The 21,234-nt window shown below is 50.6% G+C and overlaps 1 long non-coding RNA gene across 2 annotated transcripts in view; it reads left to right on the top strand.

Annotated features, from left to right (window-relative positions):
* LOC148220006 (uncharacterized) overlaps positions 1-21,234 on the top strand; it is a 50,576-nt gene that overhangs the window by 21,156 nt on the left and 8,186 nt on the right. For both annotated transcript variants that reach the window (XR_015798964.1, XR_015798963.1), the window contains exons 5-6: positions 862-966; positions 6,045-6,105. This is a non-coding gene — a long non-coding RNA (uncharacterized LOC148220006). The remainder of the gene's footprint in view (positions 1-861; positions 967-6,044; positions 6,106-21,234) is intronic.

Raw genomic sequence — 21,234 nt, 5'->3', positions numbered from 1 at the left:
TAAAATTACAGCCAGAGAAGGGAGAGGCTGGCATAAGGCTGATGGCACCTGGATTGTGTCACCAGGGCCAAACCTCAAATCCCGGGGACAGGAGCCACGTGGAGGGGCTGGAGAATTCCTGAAGGGCTCAGCCTGGAGAAAAGGAGCCTCAGGAGGGACCTTGTGGCTCTGACAGGAGGGGACACCAAGGAGGATTTGGGATTTTATCCCAAGGAGCAGGGACAGGAGGAGAGGCTGTGCTGGGACAGGCTGAGGGGGGACAGCAGCAGGAATTTCCCCATGGGAAAGGCGGTGAGGGATTAGCAGGGGCTGCCCAGGGAATTCTGGAGTGGCCAGCTCCCAGCATTTGTGGGCCACAGCAGCAGTGACAAAGCAGAGCTGTCTCAGTGCCCCACTGGAGCCTCTCCTGCTGGTCCAGGAGCAGGAATTTTGTGCAGCCAGGCTGCCTGAGCAGCCCCTCTGCAGCACCGTGAAGGCTTCTCAGCTAAATCAAACTGACAAATCAGCAGATGCTGAGGGGCTTGCAGCAAATGGACTGTGTTTCCTTTCTCATATGGAGAAGGAGGGTAAAAATAAGAATGACTTTCACATGCCGTCACAAATCAAGGGATATTCTAGAAGCATTGGAGCAGAGGGAATTCAGATTTAGACCTCTTGAAATCTGGGGTTCGAGCTGAGTTTTTACTTCTCAGTAATATAAAGAACTATTCTGGTGTTGGTTAAGAGCTGCATTTAAAGGCACAGATCCGTGAGAAAGGAGCCCCGGTGTTGCAGAACGGGCTCCCAAAGCCTCTGCAGCTGCCGGCACAGCACCAAAGATTGGCCGCGAGCTTTTCATCGGCATTTTTGTTGTGCACACAGGTTGCCCTCAGCTCAAGCCGTTCCAGATGTGCTGGAAAGTTCATCCCGAGGAAGAAACCCCCGAACACGGGTGGTCCAAAGCCCCGCTTTGATGTCCACGCCCAGGTAGGAAGGGCTTTTTGGTTGAGCACATTTGGGAACCATTAGGATTCGTCAGTCACACACAGCCCGGTTTCCGTTCGGGAGGGAGCAGGGGGAGCATCCTTTTCGGATTAGCTCGGCTTCCTGTTTGCAGGATTGTGGCCAGAGAGAGCAGCTCCAGCTCCCATCCAGCTGCGAAACAAAAGCGCACAAACACCAAGGGCAGGGAGAGAACTCAGCTCCCCCGGCTTTGGGGCCACTTCTGAGCTTTAAAAGCTGCACGGCAAAAAAAAAAAAAAAAAAAAAATCCCAGTGGTTAGTGGAGCAAATGCACAAGGAATTAAATTAAAAAGAGACTTAAAAAGTCTCTGCAGCACCCCCAGTGACCTGGGCTGGAGCTCACCTCGGTCCTCAGGGCGTTACTCAGCCCTCAGGACATTGAAGCCACATTTCCAGGCTTAAAATAGGGTTTAAGTAGGCCAGGAGTGCCAGCACGGGGATGTTTTCAGCTCGAGTGAGCACCCACTTCTCGCTTGGCCCAGTGGAACCCTGCTGGCACCGAGCCCTGAGCGAGGATTGGGGAGGGATGCAGGAGCCCCAGAGTGGCCGGCATGAGCCCAGCACATCCCAGGCACGGAGGAAAATCAGCCACAAAATCCTCCTGTTTCCAATCTGCCAATTTAAAATATCGAGAATAAAGTGCAGCGACACCGACAGGAAAATCAGCCACAAAATCCTCCTGTGTCCAGCGTGCCAATTTAAAATATCGGGAATAAAGTGCAGCCACACCGGCAGGAAAATCAGCCACAAAATCCTCCTGTTTCCAATCTGCCAATTTAAAATATGGGGAATAAAGTGCAGTTCTCTCCTCACGTGTCATTTTTTTGGGAGGACACCTCGTGGTGTCCCGACAATGAAAGGCAGGGAGGGGTCCCCTGCCATTCCCCACTGCTGGGATCTCCTCCTTGCCCCCAGGCAGCAAAGCCATCTGGAAATCAATTTGGAGCGAAGTGTAAAGGGAGAAGATTTTTGCGATCGAACGCTGTAGGTCTCATTATTTAATTAATTTCTACAAAGCAGGGAGCGCCGAGACAGATGCAGGAGAGAGCTGGAGAGGCAGCGAGGACATTGTTGGGTTTGTGCTCCTCTAAAGAGCCAATTATTCCCCTTCAAGCCCTTTAGTTTCAGGGCTGCCGCTGTCGGTGCAGGGATAAAAGGGGGAGCCTTTCATCTGCAGGATTTCAAGTGCCAGTCCTCCAGGCACACCAAAGCCACATGGAGTGGGCTGGCTTCTTTTCCTCCTTAATGCATTATTCTGCAGTGGGATTATTAAACATTAGTGAATAGAGAATTTAAATTTGCAGCATTGACAGCTGATTAATTTTGTTTTTGAAGGAAAAAAAAAAAAAATTCGTTCAGCATCAAAATTCTAAATTAAACCTTTTAAGGGAACTTCCAAGGAAAAGCACAATGGATGCTGTTTTCCCTGACTCTAAGACTCTTTTCTGTAATTCTACACTAAGGGGGAATTTTCTTTTAGTTACTGAATAAAATCCAAGTTTGAGTCACTGGAATCAGGAAATTGGAGGTGTCCTGACCCATTAATTTCATATCCATCCATTCCCATCCATTCCCATCCACACCACCAGTCAAACTGAATAAGAATAAAAAGAATGACTACACAAATCCAAGCAGCAGCCAAATCGTGGGAATGTGCTTTATTAAGTGTTAATATCCCAGTGCACAGTGTTTTCAGTTCCACTCTCAGAAAATCAAGTTACTAATTAATGTCACTTTAATTCCAAATGGAATTGTTTCTACAGTGGCCTAATGTGACTGATTCGTTCTCAATCCCCTCCTTTTCCTCGTTGCTCTCAAGTTTCTGGTGGAGAAAATCTCCTCATCGAATCACAGAATAGTTTGGGTTAGAAAGGGCTGGGAAATACAAATGAAATACAAACCCCACCCCGTTTAGTGTTTAAGGAAGGGATTTATGGAGCAGTGCCCTTGGTTGTCCCACGTGCTCCTGTCCCATATTCCCCCCAGAAAAGCAGTGGCTGTGCTGAGTGGGCAGGATTTTAATGATTTCCATCCATCTCGGGATGGCTGAGAGGCAGAGCAGCACACACCTGGCCGGGGACAGGTACCTGAGCAAACAAAAATGCCATGATGCAAGTAGAAAGAAAGATCTCAACAATTTCCACTGCAAGAAAACGGAAAACTTTTAGCTTAAACTGGAACACACTAACTTTTAGCGATTGGAGAATAGTACCATGGATATGGTGATGGTAGTAGTTAGGATAGGATATAGGTGATAGTAGAAGTATTAATTAGTTATCATAGAATATGATATTCTGTAAAAAAAAGTATAGAATGCGTTGTAACCATAACTAGAGAGGTTTCAGACAAACCCTGTAGCTGGAAAACCTGTGGGCTGGGCTCTTGTCACCCACGAGCCCTGAATTGCTGTATCATCTAAATAGAATAAACAGCATTTTAAAGAGCCACCTGAGGCTCTTATAGCTGGTAGTGAGGCGAAGGAGGGTTTAACCAGTTCGTGGATTGGGGGTGGATTTAGGTCACAGAGCCACAGAAGCCCAGAATGATTTCAGTTAAGGATTGGCTCATTCCTCCCCATCCACCTTCACTATCCCAGGTGACCCCAACTGCTCACAGCCACCACACAGGGAAATACAGCATCCCATAAAAATATACAGCTCTGGAAAATAGGGAATCTTGCAGCACCCTCCAGCTCTTCACATGGACTTTGGGAATCCGAGGGATTAGGGGGGTTTAGCTGTAAACCCAGCTCAGGCTGCTCCACAGCACTTCAAACTCCTAATTTCCCAAAATCTCCATATTACCCGCTCAAGATCTTTGAGCAACCAACAGATTTGCCCAGACTGTTAATCCCACGTTTCATCCTTTGCTGGGTTTTTTGTTTTTTCTTTTTTTTTTTTAGAGGCTGAGAAATGTAATCCTAATTTAATCCTGAAGCCCCAGGGGCAGGGCTGCAGTGGGAAGATCTCCACGTGCTGCTGGCACAGCCGTGGGGTTCAGTTGGAAAGGGTTTCCCAGAAATTCTCTTTGTATTCCCAAGGTCAAGGCAATGTGGGCAGTGACCCCAGAGCCCTGCTGGGTGAGTGGGACAGAAAGGGAATTTCAGCGATTTCCCCCCCCTGGCATTCCCTGGTGAGTGGCAAACTCGGATATTTCCACCAAGACACAACCTGAAGTCATTGAATTTTGCCTTGGGGCCAAAGTAAATATCCTCAGCTCTCTGAGGGCTTCACATATCCAGAATATTCCAAGGATTTTCACTCTCCTTGTCCCTATCCACCTTTTTCACTGAAGAGCTCACCTCTCTTTTTGAGCTTGAGGAAACAGAATAAATGAGGAGCTGGACTCTGCTGCTCCTCCTGGGTCCCTTCCATTGGCTCATTCAGCTTCCACAGGAGCTGTGTCCATGCAAATTCCATTCCACATCCACCTGTCCTTCCTCCCAAACTGAGCCCTCCCAGCTCCTGCCCTGCATTCCCACCTCGGGGATAATTCACTGCTGGAGCTGCTTCCAGCAAAAGCATTTTTCATCTTTACTTTTCTATTTCAAGGGAAAAAAAAAAAAAAGAAACTTCTTTAGGCTGCACCTTAGGAATGTTTGGCTCAGTTAAGCTCAGCTTTAGGTGGTGCTGTAGGGCTCAGGTTCTGGGTTTGGGAGGGAAATAGGAGCACAAATAGGAGATTTGCCACCCCAGAAAGCAGAGTGGAAGAGGAACCCAGAGGTCTGGGCCTCCAACCCATTTAGTGGAGCTGGGATTTAGGGGATTAGTGGGATGAATCACATCACTTCCCCCAAAGATTCAGCAGGGCTGTGATTTGTGCCTGCTAAGCTGCTATAATGATGAACAATCCTTTTTATTAACAGGCCTAAAAATAGCACCAGCAGGCAGCCCTTACATAAAGCTGCAGTGACATGGCCCAGTCCCCTGGGAGCTGCTCCAGTCTGGGAGACGCCAGGGGGAAGAGGGGAACGTGGGGTGAAGCTGCTCTGACCTGCCCTGGGGGGTTTTCCTGCCCAGAAGGGGGGGTTTGGGGCTGTGGGACACCCCACATCTCAGCCAGTTTTACCCCTCTTCAGCCCCAGGGTAACTCACACACACCAGTGGCTGCTTCCTCCTCTTCCCCAGCAGTTTTAGGGGGACACTGTGGGATCCCCGCTGCTCTGTAGGCAGCTCTGATTCCTTGGGGTCACCTCGGAGATCACCTTTGGTCCTTTTTCACCTTTGGCACTCCAGCTGTGCCTTCAGGAATCAATCCTCACCAGCTTTGCCTGCAATGAAACAAGAGAAGGAATTCTGGCACTCCTAAAAGAAACCAGGCAGAGATGAACACTGGGGAGATGTTTTGGTTATAGTTTGAAACTGGGCAGAAACACTAATTTAGTGTGGTGGTTCAGCAAAATACTTATTTTTTGTTGTGAGATAGGATTGGGAGTAAAAGCAAGGCAGGTTTAAAACATAAAGGGTGTAAAGAAAAACTTTATTAAAAAACCAGCACAGGAGAACTTCCAGCCCTGGAGAAATCCTCCCCCAGTGAGCTCTGAGTGTCTGAACCAGCTCAAAATGCTGAAACCCCCCCCAGCACCCAAAGCTTTGAGAGCTTTTCCCCAAATCTCTGCTGCTCTCTGCAACTTCCAAGACGGAATTAGCAGAGCAATCATGAGAAAAGGAATCGGAGCCTTCTCCAAGCTGTCAAGTGCATTTTGCTGGATGATTAATTGGCAGAGCTGTGGCCAAGCCCTGGGTCCTGCTAAAGGCCATGCCCTTGACTTGCACCTGCCACTGATTGCAGAAAATGGATGTCTTCACTTCTTTTTTTTTTTTTCTTTCCTAGTTTTGGGTGTTTTTTTTTTTTTTTTGGTGCAGCTGTTAAACTGCTTTAAGGAAATCTTATTTATCTCGACCAGAAACTTGAACTTTTTCTCTAATCTAAGGAGGCTGAAATGAATGGAATTCTCTGCCTCAGCCTGACTCGTGGAAGCAATAGTTTAGGATCTTTAGGAAAGCTGTGCTAATTGGACACGGTTTTTGTTCCTTGTCTAGGAGCTGGGATGTTCCTGTGCTTTCCTGCAGTGGGATCTGTCCTCCCCGGGCTCTGCAAAGGGTGAGTGCAGCAGAAAGGGGGAAACCCCAAATTAAATTGTGATTTTTATCTGTTGGATCCGGGGGTGGAGTGAAGGAAAAGAAGTTTTTACATTTGGTGTTGAATTTTGTGGCAGAGACTATGGCAAAAGGGGCAAATCCACTGGTGGGTGATGCTGGGTTATTTGGTGTTCACTGATGGGGAGGAAGTGGGGTGGTGGCACTGAGGAGAAACCCTGAGAGCTCCTCAGGGAGTGATTCCCAAAGGATGGGCCAGGAGATCCTGGCAGGAATGTTCTGGAACAGCAGCTCAGAGCAGGGAAGGTGCCCCTGGATTTGAGGGGCTGACACAACCCAGGGGATCCCCGTGGCTTTCAGTGCCAGGAAATGTCCTGCAGCATTTCTCTGCTCCCTGATTCACCCTGCAAGCCCTGGGGAATCCCAAAACCCGGGCCTTTAAGGGCTGAGCCTAACCTTGCAGGGCTCAGGGTGCGTGGGCAGGCTCGGGAACACTCGTGCTCTGGAAATCACGGCTGTGTTATCTGCAGCTCCCCGTTCTCTGCAGCCAGCCCTGCAAGTCTGGTCTGCCCCCACACTGACAGCTCCTGGCTCCGGGGGCTCCTCCCTGGGCCTGCCATCACCTGGGGACAGCAGGCAGGTGACAAAACAGCGCTGCCCTGTGCACTCAGAGGGTACAAACATCCCCTGAGCATCCCTGCCTTGTCCAGGCTGAGCATTCCCAGCTGGGGACACCATTCCTGCAGGAATCTCAAACCCTCTCCAGGCCTCTGGAAGTTGCTCTGAGCTCCTTTGGGAGTTTTTTTCTTTTTTCCTTTAGGGATCTGTGGCAGCACAGACAAGCCTGGGCTCCTGAGGTGACCCAGGAGTTACTCCTGGGAGGAAGGAGCTCAGAGTTGGGACAAAGCAGGAGAACAAATAACAGCCACATTCCCCCTGATCCTTTAAAATCAGTCTCTGCATGTGCTTAACCAGGAAAGCAACATCTGCTCCGCTCAATCCAGGTGTTTTATGTCCCTGTCATTAATTGGAGGGGACATTATGTCATCATACATCAACAGGGAAAGTTGGTTAAAGTGCCACTTATCTTCAGGGCTGTCATTAATCAGCTCCCTTTCATCATGTGACACCTTGGAATGTTTTCCTTCTCCTTTCCGAGTGGTTTGGAGTTAACAGTGTGGAAATCTCACACACACACACACACACACACACACAGTGGTCACCGGGGGCTCTGCTGCCTGGGAGGGATTTCAAGGAGCATTTGTGCTGTGGGTGGGGATTGCAGCAGGGAGGAGCCATGCACGGATTCTGTGCCAGCCAATGCAGGGAATGTCATTTCCCTGGGACACCAGAGCATCACTGGGCTCTGTCCCATCCCTGGGAAACACAGCCTGAACTGCTGCAGGATCGTGAGTCAAACAAATTGAGTGTGACAGGGGAAAAAAAAAAAAAAAAAAAAAAAAAAAAAAAAAAAGCCAAGTCTTGACTGGATTTGCTTCCCAGGAATGACACGAAGTCAAGTATCTTATTAAGTTCAAGAGAATTACATTTTCCATGCTCCAGAGAGAGACACGGGCCCTTTGGAAAATCATAATGAACGCCTTTCTGCCACCCTCATTTACATAGCTTTGATAAATGGCTGTAACCAGATTAGGGAGATAAAATAACCAGTCTATTAATTACAATGATTATTATTTAATAGAAAATGGGATTGTGGGCGCTGCTGCTGGCAAAGGGAGGCTTAGCAATGCATTATATGGATGTGGTGGTTTATCTTCAGCACAAAGATAAGTGTCCAGCTCTTCTGCAAGCCAAAGAATATGTTCATTACCTGGGCAAGATTTATAAGTATAATTGAGTGTAATATTTTCCAACTCTTTGCCTTATTTGGTGGACAAGGCAGGGCTGCTGCTTTAATTAAGCTGGGTAAATGCTTTCATGAAGTTATCAAAGATTTGTACAGAAATTCTTGGGAAAATTGGGGACACGGAACAATCCCAGCTGGGGGTGCTGTTATCTCCAGCCCTGTGGAAATTAAAAACACTGAGGCCAGAAAGCTCAGGGGGCTTGGGGAGGGCTGAGGAGGGGCCTCCCTGTCCTGTGTCCCCTGTCCTGCCCTGCCTGCTGGTGCCATTAATTGGGACATTTCCCTCTCTGCAGCACTCAGCTCCTCTGCTTTGAGCCTGACATAAAATACATTTGATTGTGTATTTTTATTTCATACCCCCAGAAATGTTATCTCTCATCATTTTTCCTTCCATACCCATTCCCACCCATGTGGAGGAGCCAGTGAGGATGAACTGGAGAAGCAGAACAATCCCTGAAAGCCCAGCAGGGTTTAATAAGGATGGAGTTCCCACATTTAATGGGCTCTGTGACACCCTTGGTTAGGGGTCAGCGAGGGAGCCCTGACCCTCTTCCCCCCTAAATCCCTTTTACACATCACTTCCAACCCCAGCCATTCCTTCAGGGAATTGCTACTCAGAGAAATCGAGAGTAGTGCTGGTTAATAATAAACCAGGCAGCACGGAAAGAACAGATTGCAGTGGGAATTACTGTCTTTGCTGAGATTTCAGGGCTTGGGGGGGGATTTTTTGGGTTTGTCGCTGTTGTTTTTAGCTGAGAGATCCCAGCTGGGCCTGAGAACTCGAGTGTGTGTGTGTGTGTGTGTGTGTGTGAGGAGCTATTTTCCTCCATCCATTGGGATGCTTTAGCAGATCAGAGCACAGAGTCACACGGGAAGTCCTGGCAAAGGAGCTCTGTCCTTGTCCTGCCTCTGGGTTAGAAGGAAAGTTTGCATTAGAACAGTGGCAGCAGTTTGAGCAACCCCAAAAATGGAGAAGCAAATTCAGCATCCGTCTACCTGTGCTTATCCCAAATTAAAACAAACAAACAAAAAATCAGCATGTGCATCATCCCAAAACAATTCCAGCATTTCCTCGTGGCTCCACTCGCAGGGAAGTGATGGAAGAAGCTGCAGGTACCTGCAGCCAGCTCTGGATTTGCAATCAAAGGGAAATTCCTCGTGCTGTCCTCAGGGATGGAGTGGAAATGCAGAGGGCAAGTGCTGGGGAGGAGTGTGTGTGATTATGGATTGAGCTGAGAGGGAATGATGCTCTCCAGAGCAGGACATAAACTGGGAGATGAAATATGAGGCCATAACTCAGCACAGCACCGTGTTTAATGGGTGCCTCGTTGGGAGCAGATAGGCCATAACACCACAATAATGAAATAGAAATGACCTGCATTCAAAAACAGATCAAATCAGGTCATTACCGAAGCGTCAGTTCTTGACTAAATAATTGCTAATGACCTTTGATAAAGAAATCACTCGTGTGGTATCACTGACAGCAGCATTGCCAACGGAGGCAGAGCTGTGGCTGCTCTCAGTCGGGGGCTGGGCTGTCACCATGGGCTGGGGATGGCTCTGTCCCACCCAGCTCTGGCACAAAAGGCTGCAAATGTCACAGCCAGGATCCCCAGCAGGGTGGGAAACCTGTGAGAGGTGCACGGGAGCATCCCAAAGGATCCCCGGGGAGCTGCTGGAGGCTGCCCGAGGATTTGAATCCCTGTGCTGATCATCCCAGCTGGAAAGGAGGGAGGGACTGGTGGGTTTAGGGGATCCAGCAGGAAAAGGGACTGGTGGGTTTAGGGGATCCAGCAGGAAAAGGAGGGAGGGACTGGTGGGTTTAGGGGATCCAGCAGGAAAAGGGACTGGTGGGTTTAGGGGATCCAGCATCTCCCCATCCCAGCACATCCTGTGCATGCACAGCATCCTCAGTCCCAAACCTCCACCTTGGAGCAGTGTGGGGCCCCATCCCTCAATCCTGGGTTTCTCTCAGCGATTTTCTGCTCACATTGGGTTTTCCAGATTTGCCAGATCAGGAAATGAAGCAAAAGGTTCATGCTGAGGGTCCCTGGACTGGCTCAGGGCGTTCCCAGAGGAATTCCCAGCAGAGCTCACGAGATGGAAATGTGCCCCAGGGCTGAGGAACAGCTGCCACAGGATCGGCACATTTCCTGGAACGGGGTGGTGGAGCAAAAAAAAAAAAAAAAAAAATTAAATAAAAATAAATCCATCAGAATAGGCTGGACTGAGAATGTCTCAGCTCGATGTGACAAAGCTTGCAGCACACCCACTCCCCTTGCCTTCCCTTGTTCCCTTCCCCCAGCCCCACGGAGGGAAAGCAGAGCTTCACACTTTCCCTAATACCAGCTGGTTCATTTATATTGCAGAAGTTTCCCGAGACAGCTCCTGACAGCGATATCCCAAACACAGAGCAGAGCATTTGCATCAAATGAGGAGAGCAGCCCCAGATTGGTGCAGGAAAACCCAGCCAGGGGCCTGGGCAAGGATTCCTGCTCTGGGGCTCAGTTATTGAGGTTGGAAAAGCCTCCCCAAACTCCCGAGTTCAAACATTGCAGCACTGAGCCATGTCCCCAAAGTGTCACATCCACAGGGCTGGACATCCCTCCAGGGATGGGGACTCCATCCTGCCTCCCTCACTCTTCCAGTTTTCCTAAAACCAACCTGGAGCTCCCCTGGGATGGAGTTTTTTGCTCAAGCTGCCTGGTTCTGAAATTGTTTTGGTGGTTCCCAAAGTCCCTGGAAATCAGGAAACTCAAAGTGATCCTCCACTCTGAGTGCCTAAAGCAGAGAAGGGAAGGAAGGATCATTGCTATTTCCTTGGTAAAAAAAATGGAAGAAAACAGGTGCTTTAAAATTTTCCAAGGTGCAAACTAAATGACAAAACGCAGGAGCATTTCATTGTTTGAGTTTGGAATAAAAGACAGATAATTAGGAAATTGGGAGTCTATTAATTTCCCAAATTTACTCAGGCACGAAGCACTGAGCTCTGGTGATATTTGCTTACCTCGTCATTATGCAAAAATATATTAGCTAATTATTTTGACTAATGCAATTAAGATATGCATATTTAGCATAAACTCCACAATAGAAACGTTCCAGTCAGCAGTTGCTGGCTTGCACTCGTGGGCAGCAGAGAGGGAAAAGGCAAACAGGGAAATTGCTCCTGCTCTGCCACAGGAGGTGCCAGGGCTGCCACGATCCCTCTGGGCACGGGGAGTTTGTCCTTTCCCAGAGCCACGGCCTGGTTTGGGCTGGGATATTCCCAATATCCCACGGGCAGCCATTGCCTGGGTGCTGTCCTGGAGCCCTTTGGGGACAGGAGATTTCCTCTCCTCCACGAGGATTGTGTGAGGAGCACGGGGCAGGATCAGCCCTGCAGGGAAATCCAGAGGTTCTGCTCCAGATGTGACCACTGCCATTCACCAGCGGCTGTTTCCAAATGTTCAGGAGAGGAAGGAGAGGCCAGCACGGAAAAGTGGCAATGTTTGGGTGACTCCAACTCTGGCTGTGCTTCCAGAGGAGCCAGTTTGGCGAATTCCTGCCGAGCCATGTGGGCTGTCAAATGGCTTCTGCTGTATTTTGTTGCCCTTTCAAATATTTCTGTGCGAGTGGGATGTACCATCTGCCGGCCAATCTGGCTGTGTCTGCAACAGCGCCGCTCCCAGCGCCGCGCCCATGGGCGCTCAGCACCCAGCACAGCCGGCCCGGCCACCCAGCGCCCACCCAGCGCCCACCCAGCACCCACCCAGCTGCCACCAAGGCTCCCTCCCGAGCCCGGTCATTCCTGGGAGCTGCTGCTCCATCCCTGGGCATGCTTGGGCAGCCTGGGTGGCAGGGCGGGGTCACTGCTTTGGGTCCTTTTGGGTCACTTTGGGGTCCTTTGTGTCCCTTTGTATCACTTTGGGTCACTTTGGGTCTCTTTGGGTCACTTTGGGTGTCCTCAGGTCTCTTTGTGTCTCTTTGGGTCACTTTGTGTCTCTTTGGATCACTTTGTGTCTCTTCAGGTCTCTTTGTGTCCCTTTGCATCCCTTTGAGTCTACCTGTGTCCCTTTGGGTCCCTCTGGGTCCCTTTATGTCCCTTTGGGTCTCTTTGTGTCCCTCTGGGTTCCTTTGTGTCCCTTTGGGTCCCTCTGGGTTCCTTTGTGTCTCTTTAGGTATCTTTGGGTCACTTTGTGTCTCTTTGGGTCACTTTGTATCTCTTTGTGTTCCTTTGGGTCACTTTGTGTCCCTCTGGGTTCCTTTGTGTCTCCTTGTGTTCCTTTGTGTCCCTCTGTGTCCCTCTGAGTCCTCCCAGTGCCGTCCCAGCTCTGTCTCCATCCTCACCGAGCAGAGCCACCCCACCAAGTTTCCAACTCTTTCCCTGCCTTTGTACGGATTTGTTTTTCCCGTCCTGCACATTCCCAGTGGCTGCTGACTCCCAGCACACTCCAGACAGGTTCGAGAGGGCGGATTAGACATTGCTGACAGTGCTGAGAAATCCTCATTTCCATCCTGCTGCAAGAACAGCCTGCTCTTAGGGAAATGACTCCAGTAATTCCCTGCGGATTGGCCTGGGCTGTGCCACCAAAGCAAAGGGCTCAGGGATCAGGAGGGGAAAAGCAATGCCGGGAAAATAATCTCCTTAAGCATGGCTCATCCTCCCCAGTGCCTGTGCACACCCTGAGTAACACCTACACCTGGGAGTAAGGTGTGTGGAACACCCCAGGCACCCACAGAGCACCCACAGAGCACCCACAGAGCACCCACAGAGCACCCCAGCAGTGTCACCCCAAAATCTGTCCCTTAGCAAAGGCATCGAGTCCAGCTCAACAGGTTTAACTCTGCTTCATCTGCTGGGGATGGGCTGGAAATTCCTTCTTTTTTCCTCCAGGAGTTTTCATACCAATGTGCATTTTCATGGCTTGTGAATACTGGGGAAGGCTTTGCCTCACAGAGTTGAAGGGATCAGGACTTACAGGTGGGATTTCCTCCCCAGCAGCTCCAAAATTCGAGGCACAAAGAGCAGATCTAGGAATGGCAATGACGGCTGCGGGCTCTGCCCCTCCTCGGCTGGATTTTCATCTTCTCTGGACTCAGGGAAGTTTGGGGCAGCGGTGAAATGAAATTTTAAAAAGCAGGGGTTGTTGTAAGATCAGGGTGTGCCCCTGGATTTGCTGCTCGAGATCCCAGCACATCCCAGCTGCTGCTCAGGGTTACCCCTCCACAGGCAGCGATTTGATCTCCCCCTCCCAGCTCTTTACTTTTATTCCTTATTATTTTCGAGACGCTTAACAAGTGTGATGGCAAGAGCTTTGGGGGCAGATTATTGCTGAATGCAAATCCCATTAAGTTCCGCCGGAGCTGTGGCACACATCTGACAGCGATATCTGGCAGCGCATCTCACCCCGCTCCTCCTGCGGGGATCTCTGCTCCCCGGGAAGCTGCGCTGAAACTTAATCGGGAATTACACCCTCTAAATACCCGCCGAGGAGAGAGTGGACTTTTCAAACCCAAAGCCTTTAATCTTCTTAGGTAATGAGGGGAAAAGTGCTGTGACTCTCCGAGGAGAAAGCGGCTCCGGTGATTGGGGGCTGCAGGAAAACTGCGGCTCTTGCTCCGTTGATCCCGTTCCATTGAACCCCCCCTCGTTGTTAATAAACAGCCCCATGAAAAGGGAAAAGCAGCTCCCAGAGAAGCAGCCCAGACAAGGCCTTTCCCTGCCCTTTTTGCCCTTTAATTAATTCCACAAGGATCGCAGGAAGGAGGTTTGGGGGCAGCAGGAAAATCACAGCGGATCCCAAGGATCCAAACTGCGGCTCTGTGGCACACGAAGGGTGCTGGGCAGAGCCAAGGGGAAAAATCCCGCGGGAAAAAAACCAAACTTCCTGCTCTCCCAAAGTTTGTGATGCCAGAGGGAAAGGATTTGTGAGCCCTCGGAAAGTGCCATTCCCAAATCACAACGAGATCCTGCCTTTAGCAGGCTAATCATTAACAAATAATCGAATTATTAAAGAATAATTATTAAGCACGAGCTGCACACAAAATCATCTTCCAGAGATGGGGAATCCACAGCAAGGATGGTGAGGAAAAAGGTTAAAGAAAAACTTTAAAAAGGGAAAGCAAACTTCAACTGTACCTCGCTGAGAGAACTGGAGAGGACAGGGCTTCAGGTAATGATTATTTTTATTAAGGTATTGCCTAGGAATCAATCCAACAAAAGAAAGAACACCATTTCCTGATTTTTCCCCTGTTTTTATCCCCATGCTGGCGTGGAGTAATGATTCCAAGTAATGAGAGTCAGAGCATTCCTGGGAATTGCCAGGGCTGGGAGTCACTCCCAGCATCAGCAGACCCAACCCCACAACTCTGTGAGAACACCCAGAAAAAAAGGGAGAAACCAAAGGAGTTCAGGGTTTTGGGAGACCCGTTTTCATTGCAATTTTGCCTAATTAGTCTCTGATAATTAATGCTGCGAGTGCAGTGGAGATGGAATCAGACAAAATGCTGGTGAGGAAGCCCCATGGAAGCCATCCATCTTTGGATAGTAATGATTATGTTCTTTTTTATTATTAAAGATCCCATTAGAAAGAATTGATGATTTTTCCCCTTTGTGAGAGAAATAATCAACATTCCGTCGGCTGCTCCTGGTTTTGGTGCAGATCCCTAATTAGCCACAGTTAAAAAGAGATTTTGCCTGAATGGCTTTTGGGGAACATTACATCCAAATTACAGCCCCGCCGATTTATTTCCAGGGAAAATACACTCCCAATAAATAACTCCAATCCACTTGGCCTGAACAAACAGAAGAAAAAAAAACAGGAGGGGAAGGAGGATTTCCCACTGCTCCATTCCTCAGGGAATTTGGCCCTTCCAGCCCAGAGCTGGTTGAGGCCAGCAAGACGGAGCAGCTCAGCTGTCCCGTGGCTGCTCCCAGCCATTCCCAAAATGTTGGGAATTGTCCTGTCAGGATATAAAAAAAGCAGATTTCAAGGTGCAGGTTCATCCCTTCCATGGGTGCCATCTCTGCAGCTGCACTTGGAAGTGCCTTTAATGGGAAGCCATTACAAGAGGAAGTCATTTGGAGATCATTCCCATGCTGGGAAATTTTGTTTCCGGAGCCATTTCATGCAAATTTCACTCTTTGCTTGTTGGGAGTTGATGAATTCCAACGGCGCTCGCCTCGAGTGAGAAGATTCGAGTTTGATGCGGATTCTTCAAAACAATGCCTGCACAAGTTGCATTTAATGTGGGAATTCAGCTTTTAATTTCCAGCCCACAGTGCTGAGTTTGGCAGGCAGCTTAATTCCATATCCAGGAAGGATGTAGCAGGGAGCCTTTTCCATCCTGAATCAAATGGAATTGGTGATTTGCATGCACCTTTGGAGTCAAAATCAAACATTTGCCCTGGCTTGGCCCTCGTTTAATTAAAATGATGAGAAGGAGCGATAGGCTTTTGGTCTGAGGCAAAAAGGATGCACAGCCCTGAAATTTGGAACAAACATAAAAAAAATTGCGAAAGGCATGGTTGGAAGTGATAAGAAATGCCAAGACTATGTATTACATGGGATCACGGGATGAAAATAGAAAATATCCTTAAAAAAAATCCCGGCGTGCTGTGAAACTGTTGTAGGAAGGGCTGGATTGGATTACAGGATTTATGGATAATGTCCCTGCACCCAGCACTGCCCAGGCTTGAGGGGGCCAGGGGAGGGAAGGGAAGAGGAATTTTCTCTTGGATCAGGGCTGGAAGAACGGGCAGGTTCTTATTTGCATTTGTGAGCACAGATTCGTTTTTTTAATTGGGAGTTTAATGCATTTGACGTGAGCTGAAATGCCAGTTCTGGAAAACAACTGCTCATTCCTAGAGAGCTGAGGGTTCCCTCTCTGCCATTGCCATCTCTTGTGGCTCCAGGGATCCAGGATATCAATATCGCAGGTAAACTGGTTTTTGTCAACATTGCAGCACCAACTTTGCCTCTCCAAGCATGGGATGAGGAGCAGGGAAAGAGCCCTGCTCCAATGCAGGAATTCATCCCTGTCAGCTTCCCTCAGCCCAGCCAGGCTTGTTCTCCACCATCCTCTGGAGTCACCACCAGCAAAGTTTGAAGAACACCAGAAAATACAAAGTTTGTTTTAAAAACTGAAATTTCAAATGGCTTTTAAAAGAGCTGATTGAAATAGAGGTTGGTTTTTTTTTTTCCCCCAAGACCAAATCACCACTTGAACAGCTGAGCTATTTTTAGCCCCAAAGCTTTGCACTCTTAAGTTGCTTGTTTGATCCCAGTAAAATCAAGAACAAAAGAGGAATTCATCTCACCCCATTTCACCCTCCAGAATCTGGGCTCTGCTTTCTCCTGGAGCCATGGGAAGGCCCCTGGCTGCTCCAGGACACCCATGCCACCTGCCCTGGAGATGTGGCTTTAAAGGGTCATTTCCATTGCCACCACCCCAATTCCCTGTCAGCTCCACAGGGGAAAATGATGAATTCCATTCCCAGCTGAATTCTCCTCTTGGGAAGAGCCCCACTCTGGGTTTTCTCCTACAGCACCACGAGAGCTGATTTTATTTGAATTTTAAACACTTTGATGTCTGGGGACTTGGCTCTTGTACAGTCCCAAACTTCCAGCAGGAGGGAAGAGTTCCCAGGACTTTGAACTTGACTTGGTTTCCCACTATTCTTCACCATCTGCATTCATCTCAAGTGGGATTCTCTCCTGCTTTTTTGGGTTTGCTGCTGCTCCAGGAGTCACGCGAGGCTCCGCTCCTGCATCTGGTTTGGGAATGGGAATATGGGAATGGGGCTGGGAACGGGAATTGAATGGGGATGGGATGGAATGGAAGGGGCCAAGCAGCAAAATGATGATTTAGGAAGGGGAGAGGAGGAGGGAGGGAAATGCAAAGTGGCTGAGCTGGGCTGGGAACTGGAACTGGGGAGCTTTGTGCTGCTGCCACCATCCCTGCCCTTCCTGCAGTGTCTGGGAACTTCATTTTTCCCTGTAACTGCAGCAATATTCCCTGGAGACCCGTTTGCCACATCCCCCTTTAATATCAAGGCGTCACCTTGAAACCAAGGCCCTCCTCAGGACAGCAGCTCCAGTCCTGATTTCAGTGCCCTGCGGCTGCTCCTGAGCCGGCTCCTGCTGCACCAAGCCCGGCAGGGCCCCAGCCCTGCCCGCAGAAGGAGCTGGCCCTGGGAGGGACAGGAGGGACCCCAGAGCAGGATAAAATCCCTTCCAAACTGCAGGGAAACCCCGGCTGGCTCTGCTGCCACCCTGCCGGGCTTTTAGGGCTCCATCCATCCTCCCTCTCTCCATCCCTGCATCCATCCCTCCATCCCTGCATCCCTGTATCCCTCCATCCCTCCATTCCTCCATTCCTCCATCCCTCCATCCCTCCATCCATTCCTCCATTCCTCCATCCCTCCCTCCATCCCTGCATCCATTCCTCCATCCCTGCATCCACCCCTGCATCCCTCCATCCATCTCTCCATCCCTGCATCCCTCCCTCCACCCCAGACGCCGGCGCAGCCTCCAGGCGCTCCCTAATGCGCGGTGCCGGGGAGCCGCGGCCCCCCCTCGCTGTTCTGGTTTGGTGCCCACAACATCTGGTCACCCTATAGCCTTTTTTTTAATCCAATCGCGCCGTTCCCTCGGCGCATTCCCGGCTGCCAGCAGCTGAGCTGTGCCTGCTGGCACGGCAGACCCAGCCCACGCCGGCTCCGGGGCTGGCCCGGCCCGAATTCCTCAGCTTTGTTCCCCATCTAAAGCCGCAATTCTGCTCCGCCTCGGGGAAGGCGAGGCTTTGGGGCCGCTGCTGCTTTAGGGGTGCGGGAGGTGCTTCCCTGGTGGTTTTGGGGTTCTTGGCAGGGACAGCCCCGCTGGCTCCCCTGGCACTGCCACCACAGGAGCCTGCTACAGTAGCCAGACTTTCCCTCTGTCTCTCTCCCTACAAATCCGTTTCAAATGTTGCTAGAATGTCAAAAGAGACCCTTAGGACCAGCAGATTTCACAGGCCTGACTTTAAAAAAATAAAGCCCAAGGACCTCAGCGCATGGAAGGAAGCTGGGGGCTGGAATGGGGATAAATCCCTCTCCAGCACAGCACTGAGCCAGCTCCTGCTGGATGCCGCGGGGTGTGAGCGCTCTGTGGGGCCATTCCAAGGCAGCAGGGTCACCCCAAAGGGCCACCCCGAGGGATGTGTGGGGTCCCAGGTGACACCACTGCAGTGGCACGGCGTGTTTGGCTTGGACACACTGAGCATTAGCAGAAATGCCAGCGTTGCCCGAGCCCTACAGGAGCAGGCTCTGTTCTATCCCGGTGCCTCAGCCATAAACGCTCCAGGATGTTCACCCAAGGACTGCACAGCGCAGTGTGGGCTATCGGTCTGGCACGGAGCACCACGAGCTCTGCTATTTGCCAGTGATATTTGAAATGCTAAGCCCAGAAGAAAAGCGTCAGGCAATAACATCCTGTTTTCTGTGCACGGCGTCCCATTTCCCCAGCAGTGGGAAAAGGCTGCTCCTCATTCCTCACAAGCCGTGTAATACCCTGAGCTGCGAGAAAATGTTTTTCCAACAACATCAGCACATGGAAAGCGTTTTGTACATCTCCAAGCTTGCCACTGCGCTGTGCTGGGAATAAAACACAACCGAGCTGAGCTGCAGGGACAATTAAGGCCGTGTGATGGCCCTCAAATGGGGATTTCAGGGGGCATTTGGGAAGGGATTGTCACGGGGAGGGTCAGGCTGTCCCTGGATCCCTGGGAGTGTTCCAGGCCAGGCTGGACAGGGCTGGGTTATCCCGGGACAGTACCGGTGTCACTGCCATTGTGGGGATGGAGTATCCTGGGACACTGCAGGTGTCACTGCCATGGCCAGGCTGGGCTATCCCAGGACAGGCCCTGCTGGTTTATCCCGGTCCATTCCCGCTGGGTTGGTTTCGTTATCCCGGTCCATTCCCGCTGGGTTGGTTTCGTTATCCCGGTCCATTCCCGCTGGGTTGGTTTCGTTATCCCGGTCCATTCCCGCTGGGTTAGTTTTGTTATCCCGGTCCATTCCCGCTGGGCTGGTTTCGTTATCCCGGTCCATTCCCGCTGGGTTGGTTTCGTTATCCCGGTCCATTCCCGCTGGGTTGGTTTTGTTATCCCGGTCCATTCCCGCTGGGTTAGTTATCCCGGTCCATTCCCGCTGGGTTGGTTTCGTTATCCCGGTCCATTCCCGCTGGGTTGGTTTTGTTATCCCGGTCCATTCCCGCTGGGTTAGTTATCCCGGTCCATTCCCGCTGGGCTGGTTTCGTTATCCCGGTCCATTCCCGCTGGGTTGGTTTCGTTATCCCGGTCCATTCCCGCTGGGTTGGTTTCGTTATCCCGGTCCATTCCCGCTGGGTTGGTTTCGTTATCCCGGTCCATTCCCGCTGGGTTGGTTTCGTTATCCCGGTCCATTCCCGGGCCGCGCCGCCGCACAATCCGCCACAAGGGGGCGCTGTTGTCCCGGGTTTCCCCTCACGGCACAGCCGGGGGATGGCGGAGCGGCTCGGCGTGGAGGCGGCCCCGGGGAACCGAACTTCCACCGCACAGGTAACTCCAAACTGCCCTGAAACAGTGCCAGGGATGGGGCCGCACCTTGTGCACCCTCACAGCCAGAAAGTGCTCCCCAGTATCCCACATAACCCCGCATTCTGTGGAAGGGAAGCCGCTCCCCCTTGTCTCGGCCTTCCCTTCCCTCTCCAGCTCTCCCGGAGCCCCTTCGGGCACTGCAAAGGTCCCAAAGTGTCCCTGAGGAGCTGCCACATCCCCCCCATCCCAGGGCGGGGAACATCGGCCCTCTGAGACTGGAATGAAATCTATGACAGATGGCTTAAAAAAACCAAAAAGGCAATTAGCAAAGGGGAAGGGTTTGGAACATGTCCTTTGAAATCCAAATTTGTTTAGCATTTTTAGCAGCTGAAATAATTTTCGGAGCATCTGATGAGAGCTTTGAGTGCTTCCTTCCCTCCTCTCCCTCGCCAAGCCATCCGTTCGAAGGCTGCCACTGGCACAGCCAGTTCCCTGCTTTATTGCTGGTGGAATTTTTCATTGGGGAATGGTGGAATGAGGGGATGAACTGCGATATTCCCGGCTGAACGTCCCTTTGAAATGTTCTGTGGCTTTGCAGAGGGTGAAAGAACCGTACTCTGTGATTCTTCAAACATAACTACATGGGAATGTGTCTCATTATAGCTTCCCTTCCTTCCTCGCTCTCTCCTGTTCTATCTTCTGTTCTCCCTCCACCAAAAAATGGGAGTTGATCATTCCCCTTGTCCCTTATCCGTAGGAAGTACCAGATCACTGGAAAATGTAATGACATCCCGTACCTGAGGGGTGAAGGAAGCACCTTTTTATCACAGTCTCGACTGTCCTGATGCTCTGAAATTCTTCCAGAACATTACAGGGAATGTGGATGGTGGGGAGTTAAGTGGTGTGGCCCCAAATAGTTCTTATCAGAGCAGATCCAGGCCATGGAGAGCCTTCCCAGCCTCCCCACACAACCCAGCCACAGGCAGGGGACAATTCCCCTGTTCCACCATGGGCAGCTGAGGGGCACCGCCCAAGTCCCCCGCCGGGAGCCTCTGGAGATGCTTCACATCCAATGGGATGAGTGTCAGAAAAGAGGATAACAAGGCCCTGGAGGAGATTAAAGTTCTCTCCTTCTGCTGTGAACCTGGAGGACAAAAACGCTCTAATCCTGCTCCAAAGGGAAGCACCAAGGCCTTTAAGTCTCTTAAGCCACCGTGGATTGGGCTCAGCCGGGAGCTGCCCTGCGGCTGCACAGCTCCTTCCTGCTGCCAGGCTGGGGGGCAAGGGGGGCTGGAAACCCCCAAATCCGAGTTTTTCCCTGGTTTGAGTCAGTGGGATGGGGATGGCAGCAAGGCTGTGCATTTGATTTGGTTAAGGGTCTCTCAATCGCTCAGATTCCCAAACCAGCATCATCCCTAGAAAAACTTAACAGAGTCTTGGAGCAACTTGCCAGGTTTGAGAGTGGTTTGCTTCAGATGGAGGCAAATGCCGGGTTTGCTAGGCTGGAGCTGTGGAATAAAGCTGATTTAATCAAGGAGACTCAGTAATGCAGAGTGGGAAGTGTGGGGGTGAGTTTGGGAACACACGAAATCTTTGTGGATTTTGGGGGGCTGACCACATGTGACTCACCCCGAGGGGCACGAGGTTCTCATTCAAAGTTTTCATGCCAGGATTTGCACAATTTTCACCCACCAGAGACTCCTGAGGTGCAATAAGCATCGCTCAAAAACC

Source organism: Sturnus vulgaris, chromosome W, assembly GCF_052056855.1.
Source record: "Sturnus vulgaris isolate bStuVul1 chromosome W, bStuVul1.hap1, whole genome shotgun sequence".
Classification (NCBI taxonomy): domain Eukaryota; kingdom Metazoa; phylum Chordata; class Aves; order Passeriformes; family Sturnidae; genus Sturnus; species Sturnus vulgaris.
Note: the sequence above shows the minus strand (reverse complement) of the source record. Positions and strands in the feature narration are given on the sequence as shown.